This window comes from Anopheles darlingi, chromosome 2 (assembly GCF_943734745.1).
Source record: "Anopheles darlingi chromosome 2, idAnoDarlMG_H_01, whole genome shotgun sequence".
Lineage (NCBI taxonomy): Eukaryota > Metazoa > Arthropoda > Insecta > Diptera > Culicidae > Anopheles > Anopheles darlingi.
This window is the reverse complement of record NC_064874.1, coordinates 33,708,771-33,719,522: the sequence shown is the minus strand read 5'-3', so window position 1 is coordinate 33,719,522 and position 10,752 is coordinate 33,708,771. Positions and strand designations below refer to the sequence as shown.

The following is a 10,752-nucleotide window of genomic DNA, read 5'->3' as shown; positions in this document are numbered from 1 at the left end:
AGCGATCAAAAAGTGAATCTCCTTTTTGTTTTACATTTATCTGTCTTTCACAATTAATTGGTTTGGTTTGACTCTTTTGAGTTGCTGGTCCTTGCGCACGCGGGACTCCCCTCGTTAGAACAGTTCCTTCCGGTATCGTTTACCACCTCGCCCCGGTGCAAAAGCCAATCATTTCTTTGTTTCTTTGGAAATGGCAAAGGGGATCGTGAATCGAGTATAAAAGGGTTGCTCCATCGAAATGCAAAGCAAAACAGAATTTCCGTGCGTCGGCCGGGAATCGAACCCGGATCAACTGCTTGGAAGGCAACTATGCTGACCATTACACCACCGACGCTTGCTGGAGACCCTCGAGCCTTAATCTGGTCTCAAACAACCCGTTTTGGTTGCATGTTCTGATAAGAATCCTTCGATGTTCTTCGTACGTTTAATGCTTACCTATCGAAACATAAAATAGGCCTCTTTTGAGGGATCTCAATAACACCAAGTTAACAAGCTCACGAATCGTGAGAAAAGGGAATTATTAACCAAAAGGACTAAATTGTTTGTCCATCCTTTTCAATGTCAACCGAGGGTCGAGACAGTTGATGACATTTGGATGATGGTAAAATGATGTTGGTCACAATTAGCAAAAGAGAATGGCGGTCGATGCTGCACTAATAACCATCTGAACGCTGACCCGCTCTCATTATGCTTCGCGACTTGAGTAATGATGATTCCGATTCCCGCGATACGTCCAGATATTTATCCCGTGCGAACGACGGTCCCGTAACCATTAATGACGTCGGTCCTTTGCACGGTGAAAAAAAGAATAAGCAGCAATTTCTTCACCGTCGATTTGGTCCTTCTTGTTTTTCTACGTGTTCTTGTAATTCGTCCGTTTTATTCTACTTGGGAAGTTTAAACTTTACACATTCACAATTTGTTTGATTTAAGAGTATGTGCCATGATTTTTTTTGCATTTATGGTGTTGGTTTCCAGATGAAATCACTGAGGAATGTTAATAAAAGAGTAAAATATTTCAAATTTCTTCAAAGTAGTGCGCATTTAGTAGATCAGCTCTGTTATCACATGTATTTATTCTAATGATTGCTTGTGGTGGTAAACCGATAGCGGTGTGCTCCAAACAGATAGCACCAAAAACACACAGAAAAGCGTCCAAAAATTACCAGCAAAAAAACCAACGATCGAAATGATCGTTTAAGATTATTAACTGTGGTCACTCCACTGAACACTCATTAAAAATCCACTCTTTCTCTTTATCTATTTATCTACCCCGAGTTACAAGTAAATGTACAAAATATGATAATGGGGGGTTCATTCCTCTAATATAATAGAGAAATGTTCTGCTAACCAGTGGAGACTGATGTTGAAATAAAAAAGGCAATCTTGGCTCCAGAGAGGATCGAACTCACGACCTTCGCGTTATTAGCACGACGCTCTAACCAACTGAGCTATGGGGCCCACGTTATCACATAGAGTTATAACTGCATACAAGCAACACAAACATAACTTATGATTTAAATATCTTGAGTTCGTAGATAAGCAAACCTGAACAACCAAATTCGAATGTTGCCGCTTATTCGTTGTTGCTCGCCATGGCAATCTAAGCATATAAAATTCTACGTGTTTTAAATGAAATTCACTAACTGCTTCAAATACAGCATTATTTCTCTGCAGGTTTTGTTAATTAAAATTAAGCAAACCAGCATTTGCTGCCAGCAACACAGATGTAGCTGAATATATGAAAAATATGAATGATAACCCGTATCCTAATGGACCATTTCTATAAAAAAAAAAATAAAATTTCTATTGCCATTTGACTTCAAAATATTAAACGGTCTATCCTGAACTTCAATCCTTCGAATTTTGTATCATTTATTTGAACACTTATCTGTTTCATTCGCGGAATTTCTACGTAGCCACATAACTCGTCAGCATAACTGTTATATTGTATACCAAAAAGTTCGTAATATTTTATGTAATTATATATTACTATTTTCAACGTGACAAAATGTTTACTTAATATTAAAGATTAAAGTAAGGAAGTTCAAAGTTGCCGGGGCATCAGATTTATTATACAATAAAATGATATTAGAAAAATATATGCTAGATGGGAGGAAGAAAAAATAAATCTATTTTGGCTCCAGAGAGGATCGAACTCACGACCTTCGCGTTATTAGCACGACGCTCTAACCAACTGAGCTATGGGGCCAGTTGGAAATTATTGAGCTGTGACAAAATAAAAACAGCTTGGTGATACTTGTTACACAATTTATTCACCATCAGTTATCTATGGGTACATGCACAAGAGAATATTGATTATATCGTTATCTGTCGTTTAATTATGAGTTTCTACAGATAACCGAGATAAGTTTTATTCCTAAATATCACATTCTTTAATTTATCGGGTTATTTTGAATTCACGAATATGTGCATAGTTTGGGTGAAACTTTATACAGCCGGTAGGATCAAGATTGTATTTTTTTCTATTTAACAAAGCACATCTACGTTTCAAGGAGAATCTCTGCTATCGTTTTTGATAAAAAACGGTATGAAAAAGATAGCATATTAGTGAAATGATGCTTTTATTAACTTGAGAAAGAAGATTACGGCTTCGAATAAAGATCAGGAAATTGATTTGTTGGCCATATCTGCTCGCAGTATAGCATAAAATCCGTTGGAAAACATCTTCTGAGTTCGAATCAGTAAATGGGATGCTTGGGGAAAGCAGTATTCTTCGTTTCGTGAGCTTTAAGAGATGATTTTGGCGGTTTGGAGAGACATATGAGAGTCATTGCTTCTAAAATTTACCAAAATTTATAAAGAGCATGCATAATCCCGTTTTACACATTTGAAACCATTAAGATTTGATAAGGAATAGTTATTTTCGGGATTTAGATGATTTGGTTACTTCTTTTCGCTGATAAAAAAAAATCAATCAAGGTGGTCTTATACTAACTGGACACTTCATTTTTTGTTAATATGCCGCCAAAATTCAACCTGTGATTTTATCCATCCCTATTAGTGTTTAATAACTTATTTTTAGAGCAGAAAATAGTAATAAAAAGACTCGATTGGAACAAATCAACCTTTGCCGATGATTGCAAGCATCTTTTGTTGGGATTTTTGGGGTCAATGAGGCTAAAATATGCTAAAATGCAGGATCCTTAGTTACACTCTGAGAGATTAATGTTGTGACCAAAAACGCGATTTATTTTAGAACGGGATGCATCCTGGTGTTGGTTTCCGATCAACATTCTTCGTTGGTTACTGTGCAATCGCCTAATTGGTCACTGCTTTCGTTACATCCTTTCATGCCTAGCTCGGATCGAATGCAAATAGGATAAACATTAAAAAGGCATCGTTCCGCAAAAGCAAAGAAAAATGGAATGGACCGACTGGGAATGCTGAATGAAATGGAGCCGGGGTGCAGCAGTTGGTATGATCGCTGTCTTACACAATTAATTGGTTTGGTTTGACTCTTTTGAGTTGCTGGTCCTTGCGCACGCGGGACTCCCCTCGTTAGAACAGTTCCTTCCGGTATCGTTTACCACCTCGCCCCGGTGCAAAAGCCAATCATTTCTTTGTTTCTTTGGAAATGGCAAAGGGGATCGCGAGTCGAGTATAAAAGGGTTGCTCCATCAAAATGCAAAGCAAAACAGAATTTCCGTGCGTCGGCCGGGAATCGAACCCGGATCAACTGCTTGGAAGGCAACTATGCTGACCATTACACCACCGACGCTTGCTGGAGACCCTCGAGCCTTAATCTGGTCTGAGACAACCCGTTTTGGTTGCATGTTCTGATAAGAATCCTTCGAAGTCCTTCGTACGTTTAATGCTTACCTAACCAAACATAAAATAGGCCTCTATTGAGGCATCTCAATAACACCGTTAACAAGCTCACGAATCGCGAGAAAAGGGAATTATTAACCAAAAGGACTACATTGTTTGTCCATCCTTTTCAATGTCAACCGAGGGTCGGGACAGTCGATGACATTTGGATGATGGTAAAATGATATTGGTCACAATTAGCAAAAGAGAATGGCGGTCGATGCTGCACTAATAACCATCTGAACGCTGACCCGCTCTCATTATGCTTCGGGACTTGAGTAATGATGATTCCGATTCCCGCGATACGTCCAGATATTTATCCCGTGAGAACGACGGTCCCGCAACCATTAATGACGTAGGTTCTTTGCACCGTAAAAATTGTCCTTCGTTTTCGGACCGTTGATTTGGTCCTTATTTTTTGTTACTTGTAAGTTGACTCCTCTCAACCAGCAGTTTAATATTTTAAGATCTATACTGCTGTCTTCTGTCCGTAATAAAAATTCCGTAATTAAAACTCCGATTCTATTTCATACTTGCAACATAGCACCAGTGATTAATTTATCACCAATTTTTTATAAAATTTCGACTAATTATAAAAATTAATAATGTTTGATTAATTAACTGAAATAACTATTCCAATTTTATAATGGAAAGCTCAATAAAAATAATAAATTTATAATAAGAAGTATGTTTCTCCCATTTGAGAAGGGAAAAAAGGATATTCCATGGCTCCAGAGAGGATCGAACTCACGACCTTCGCGTTATTAGCACGACGCTCTAACCAACTGAGCTATGGGGCCGTGATGTTATAAAGTGAAGTCCAAAATTCCAAAAAATTAAATTCAAACATGTATCCAACTTTTACCGGTTTGTACCAGGCGCTCATAACTCGAAATCAAGTGAAACAAAGCCTATGGAAGAAGCTAACCAACACCTGGACATAATTGTTAATTACAATTACATGGTTAGTCAGTGGTTGATGGGTGGAAGCATTTTCTGACCAAATCTGCTAATATATGAATGCTGCGTAATGTAGGAATATTCCAGCTAAAAGATAAAATCAAGGTAATTGTTAAAGTAAAATATGAAGGCTGCATTATTAAAGCAAAGAAAACTGTAAATTGAACAGATAGAATTAGGCATTTTGATGTATATTTTGAATGGGTTAAGCAGCGCATATAAAATAATGCATACGAGCTGTCGTTATTCGAGCTGCATGACTGGAAGATACAGATTCCCGGTTGGTCAAACTAGGACAAAAAGAGGCGGGGTTTCAGGAAGTTTACGCTGGCGACGAAGGACTTCAGGTAGGCCAAGGACGAAAACGGTGATCGTTTAGTTTGGCTAGGATGATGTGGTGCAAACATCTGGCGTCTTGTTGGCGGTTGTTAAAATATGTAGTTCGCTGTTTTGAGATGGTATTTTTTATGCACTTGAATACAAATGAACACATAGAAAAGTCATTTGATAATGTTTTATTTAACATCTCATGTCTTGTTCCTTTTTCAAATGTGGTCCACGAGGAGCAGCAGCATAGGTTCGTCTTCAAAGACCTCAGTGAAGACCTAAATAATCCATCGGTAGTAGTGACGGGCTGTGTGTACTACAGGAAACACAGGTACCACAGGAAAAAAACAAGCTGCTATAGGGAAAAAAGGAAATTGGCTCCAGAGAGGATCGAACTCACGACCTTCGCGTTATTAGCACGACGCTCTAACCAACTGAGCTATGGGGCCGTTGTATTGGGAGAAAAATTAACAATACAAAAGCGTTACATCAACCGCTTTGATTTAGATGCTAGTACAAAACATATGTATAGCATATATGTTCTTGTACGTTGTAGACACGTATAAAAATCCAGCTAAGTTAATCAAAAGAGATGATACATTTCATTTAAACATTTTCATTCTTCTTGCTTTAATTTTACTTATTGAATCAAGGTCGATTTTTATTTCTTCACAACCACAAACAAGTATAAGCCATGTTGCGTTTGACTGTTTAACTTCAAACGACTATTTGACGAAATCATTTTTAGCCTCTCATCGAAAAGTACCCCACTCGGTTGTAAATTCTGCTGTGAATGCCAATGAATCTAGTAATAATTAAATATAAAATAGAATCATAGTAACTAAATAAAAGTAACAATTAATGCATACAAAAGTGTATTAATAAAACCATGACACTAAGTAAAAGTATGCCCCCGTTAGCAGTAGCAGCAAAAGAAATCGTCTCGCCCGAAAAGGGACTTGAACCCTTGACCGTTGGATTAAAAGTCCAACGCTCTACCGGCTGAGCTATCCGGGCGCAGTTGTTGGAAGGGAGGTTCTATACAGTTTTGTTCAATTGGGTATTTTTTCCGAGCATAATCTTCAGGTACACTGAAAATCATTGGCTGGGGCCACACGGAACGTAAATTTAAGCGTCAATTTACAAATCCCTTACTTTGGATAAACGTGATCAATTTTTTCGTCAATTTCTCCAATCAAACCCTTTTGTGATCAATTTTTTCGTTTTTACGCTTCGTCTGACAGGGCCTATTTGATTGACGTGCCAATCAACTACATTTCTCCAAAGCGGCGTAACCCTTTGATTTGTATCTTTTACATTTGTTGTAATCAAATGCTTCATATTAACATACAACTGGCATTTTCTCTATGGCATAACAGCATTCACATTTGAAGGCATTGTTTTTCTAAGGCGGCGTTGTTTCTCTCATATCTAAGAACGGACGGGCCATATGGTTAAGTTAGAAAGTATTGTGATGAATTTACTTTTACTCAATTGTTTGAAAAAATTGATAAAAATGATTTGCTTTTCATCTAGCATGTTAGATATGGTTCTAATGATGTGTTGCCGGAACAACAAATCAAGGATGTACATGTGGATTCTTCGTCGTATCTAATCACTCACAACTGTAGAGACGAAAATGATTTCTTGATCTGTTCTACTAGCTTTATTGTGCGAAAGTACCCGCGCAGTCTATTACATCTGTAGGGTCATTTGGTATTAATTGTGTATATTGTCCGCACCAGGCACGAAGACTCCGTGGCGCAACGGTAGCGCGTCTGACTCCAGATCAGAAGGTTGCGTGTTCAAATCACGTCGGGGTCAATCCCTCGATACCTTTTTTATTTTAAAGTTCTATTTGCACGCGACTGACTATTGTGCTTGAATAATGCTCTATTTTACGTAATCGTCCTGAAAAGTCGATTTCAATTCATGTAATTAAATTATTCGCTCCCCACATTTAAAATGCAGTTGGTGGCATATTTCGGCAGAAGGTAGCATGGACAAGAAGATATCCAGTTCGTATTCTATTCGCATTCAGATCATCATTTACCTGATTAGAGTTAAATTTAAGACTTTTAATGGATTGAAACGGTATCCTCTTCCATGAAGTTTTGTAAAATGGCCTCCAACAACAAACAGCCCGTTGCTAGCCGTTGGTTAAATCGCGCGAGCCGCCTGGTCCAGGACATATGTACGTTTGATAAATTAATTGAAATTCCGAAAGTTCCGACGATTGTCGCGGTATGTGGCCCGACCGTAAAAGGACCGCGTAACCGTATAGCATGCATTCCCGATGACCTCGACCAACATTCCAGCACGGGCACATATGTGGTCGACTAGCAAACCCCAGTAGGCTGGCTAGTCTACTACTTAGACACACATCAAACACACACACACACACACACACACACACACACACGAGCGGACCCGCTGACATGAACCTGGATCTGGTTGCGTGCGTAATGGTAAACAATGGCACACCGCGAACGGCGGTGGCGCACCCGGCCCCCAAACTAACTAACCCGTTGCGGGTCAGCAATAATGCCGAGCCGAGCGATGTTTCAAATTCGGGTGCGTTTGTTTTGCATTACCCTGTCAGTGAGCTGTCAGCAGTCAGCCCAACACTCTCGCTCGCAGGTTGGTGGCAAATAAAAGTTCCACCCACCCATCCACCCACCCACCCACCCAGCTGCTGATGTGCCGTGTGCCGGTAAGTGCGTACGCACATACACACACACACGTTGACACACAAAGATCCTACATCTTGCCACAGGTGGACCACCGTAGCGAACCCATCAAACGTCAAACGCCGGCTGACGGGCTATCACTCATCAACCGAATTTCAACCGATCGGTCAGAGATAAAGCATCCCCCATCCCCCTTTCCTTCACACCACACCTTGTCTTTTGGGGGGATGCGGAAAATAATTGTTTATAGGCACCACGTTGGTTCATTGTGTTTCGGGAATGGCTGAGAGGGATGGTTCTATGCATCTATGCTGCACACGATGATGGCGGTCGGGGTGGAGGAGGAGATGAGCTGCTGCCGTCAGCGTGCAGCAACCCGCGTAAAGCCAATAATGCGAACTATGCACACCAATGACTAATTGGCTTTCGCTGGTTCGCTGCTGGGATGCTCGCGCGCGCTTTTTCCCGACCGCTCCCGGTGGTGTTTTAACGGATTTTAGTTCTTTTCGGTTTTGCTGAGGTAGGGGGGGGGGGGGGGATGTAGGAGGGGAGGGCCACCGTACGCCGTACTACTACCTTTTGGCGCTTCGCTACTAAGCTCTCACCGATCACGCGAACCACGGAATTTCCTCGTTTTTTTCGTTTTCTCTCCCTCTCTCCCCTTTGTTGCTTGGCCGCGGACACCCCTTTTTATGTGCGGCTACCGGCACATCACGCGCCGTTGTGTGGCCGGTTTTTATGGCCACCGTGGGCCGCCACCACCACCACCACCACCACCACCACCACCACCGATGCCGGTTCTCGGTTTTATGATCCATTCTTTATGCTTGACACCCGGCAAACGGCCCCGTGGCGTGTGGGCATGTGCGAACGTTCTGGGATCGATCGTGGATTCACCATTCCCCCTCCCCCCCTTGGGGGTTGTTTTGTATTTTTCATCCATCCGACTCACGCTTTTATGATGATAATTGGCAGCGTATAGATCAAAAATTAGAATGCCGAATAGGGCAGGTCTGGTTCGAGCATAAATGCATTTCGCAGGATATGATGAGTTTATGTTATGAATGGAATCGATAGAAGATTTGATTGGGGGGAGCCAGGTGTAATCATCTGCAAAAAACCTTGAAGCAAGGTAAGGATACGTCAACTGCAATAGAAAAACGATTGTGAAGTAGCGAATACTCAGTTGAAATTACTTGTTTAGTATTAGGAATTATAATGAGGTTATTATTTACGTTACACACTGATTTTTGGGGATTTCCAATCGTATTTTTTTCTGCATAGAACGGGGTTATTGAGTATGTTTCATTGACTCAATCGAACCATGCTCCGGTAATTCAACAAACCGCATATACTTTTCTTCCAACTAAATTTACAGAACGATGTTGTCGTCGTGTTTGGCAAGCATATGCGTTAATGGCTTTCCCATTTTTCGACGTGTCTTTCTTATGATTTCTTTTGACGTGGATGTTGTTTTAGCGCATTGTTCTTTCGATTTGTTAATGGCTTCCCATTATGTGGTGGTGGATTGCGTTTCTACCATAAAATTGTGTATCACTACTTTAGATTGTTACGAGCAAAGTTTGCAGTCCCGCATCTAACTCGCAAGCATGTACTTGTTAGAAGCAAAGATGTTAGAATTCGTCGACAGGATATGGATTTTGAAACATAGAGTCTCCTCTGGTTTTTGCTAATCTTATTGGCATGTATATTATTCAAGAGCGTCGACAACTGCCATTTAAGAGACAGCAGAAGAGCTCTTTTAAAAAAGGTGGGAGAGTCAAAGAAAAAATCAGCAGAGTGATGCATTTCCAACGAACAGCAAAAAACACTAGGACTATCTTTAAATACTGAACGTTATATGCACACACATAACATGCATTTCACTGATGCTCTCTTTGTCCAATCAAGGAAATTCAGGTAAGAATTTCTTGTTAAAAAGAAAAGGACAGAAGAGGTAAGAAAAGAAGGACAAGAAAAATTTCAAGCTAAAGAATGTATAATCTAATACTCAAAGTGTCGCTTACTTTGATAGTTCGCCAGAGCGAAATACATCTCTAGAAAAACTATTTTTCCATTCATAGATGTACCATGTCCCATGTAGAAAAAGGATTGATTGTGATTTTTTGCACTCAAAAGAGATTTAATGCTTTTACACTAAACAGCAGCTCGGCGTCGTTTCGTTTTGATCCTGCTGCATCTGCATAGTATCTGCTGTATCTCCTGTCCTACCCCGTCTACCCAGTCGCCCATTCCGGCGCAGGTTTCATAATGAACATTCTTCACATGGGGCCAAACTGATGAGGGTGTGTTCCTTTGCACTGGTGGTTGCTGCTGCAAATTAGTACTGATCACGACGGGCACGGAACGGCCAAGACACTCGGGTCTTGGCTACCTGCTGTGCCAAGGATACATATCAAATCAAAGCGACTCTCTGCGAACTCCCACTCCCGGTCCGTTGTTTCCTTGCGGTTCGGTGCGTCACTGCAGGGTGACAATTTAATTAAAACACGACACTGCACATTTCAATTTACCGTACGGGAGAGAGCTTCCTCGTACCAGACGTAAACCCAAATTCGCTTGTAGTCAACACTTTGAAGCCCGTCGCCGTCGATCCTTACTCAGGTGATCCTGACCCGGACCAGAATGGAAGGCTGGCTGTCGTTACAACGCAGCGCGCGCGTTCAACGATCTTGATTGCTGAGGTGGTGTGTTAGCTCCCGCTGCGTTACCGTGGCTTATAGCTGACGAAGGCTCAGGCTCATCATCGGAACCGGAACCAACACTCTGGGCCCCGATGACGACGTCGATACTGACATCCAATGGGGCCAATGGTCGGTATTACGAATTATGAGCTTGTGTTCCCTGGTGTACCAGTGGCCGCCCAAGCCTGAACGGACTCAGAGTGATGGTAGGTGGGTGATTTCGTCGGAACTTACGAGCA

At 41.2% G+C, this 10,752-nt stretch overlaps 8 non-coding genes across 8 annotated transcripts; 1 reads left to right on the top strand and 7 right to left on the bottom strand.

The window, feature by feature from the left end:
• Window positions 1–262: 262 nt before the first annotated feature.
• On the bottom strand, window positions 263–334 carry Trnag-ucc (transfer RNA glycine (anticodon UCC)). Its single transcript has one exon. It is a non-coding gene; the product is annotated as a tRNA-Gly (tRNA).
• Window positions 335–1,387: 1,053 nt separating this feature from the next.
• On the bottom strand, window positions 1,388–1,461 carry Trnai-aau (transfer RNA isoleucine (anticodon AAU)). Its single transcript has one exon. It is a non-coding gene; the product is annotated as a tRNA-Ile (tRNA).
• Window positions 1,462–2,138: 677 nt separating this feature from the next.
• On the bottom strand, window positions 2,139–2,212 carry Trnai-aau (transfer RNA isoleucine (anticodon AAU)). Its single transcript has one exon. It is a non-coding gene; the product is annotated as a tRNA-Ile (tRNA).
• A 1,458-nt stretch (window positions 2,213–3,670) lies between these two features.
• Trnag-ucc (transfer RNA glycine (anticodon UCC)) lies at window positions 3,671–3,742 on the bottom strand. Its single transcript has one exon. It is a non-coding gene; the product is annotated as a tRNA-Gly (tRNA).
• Window positions 3,743–4,557: 815 nt separating this feature from the next.
• On the bottom strand, window positions 4,558–4,631 carry Trnai-aau (transfer RNA isoleucine (anticodon AAU)). The gene has a single exon. It is a non-coding gene; the product is annotated as a tRNA-Ile (tRNA).
• Window positions 4,632–5,493: 862 nt separating this feature from the next.
• On the bottom strand, window positions 5,494–5,567 carry Trnai-aau (transfer RNA isoleucine (anticodon AAU)). The gene has a single exon. It is a non-coding gene; the product is annotated as a tRNA-Ile (tRNA).
• Window positions 5,568–6,062: 495 nt separating this feature from the next.
• On the bottom strand, window positions 6,063–6,135 carry Trnak-uuu (transfer RNA lysine (anticodon UUU)). Its single transcript has one exon. It is a non-coding gene; the product is annotated as a tRNA-Lys (tRNA).
• Window positions 6,136–6,870: 735 nt separating this feature from the next.
• On the top strand, window positions 6,871–6,942 carry Trnaw-cca (transfer RNA tryptophan (anticodon CCA)). The gene has a single exon. It is a non-coding gene; the product is annotated as a tRNA-Trp (tRNA).
• Window positions 6,943–10,752: the final 3,810 nt, after the last annotated feature.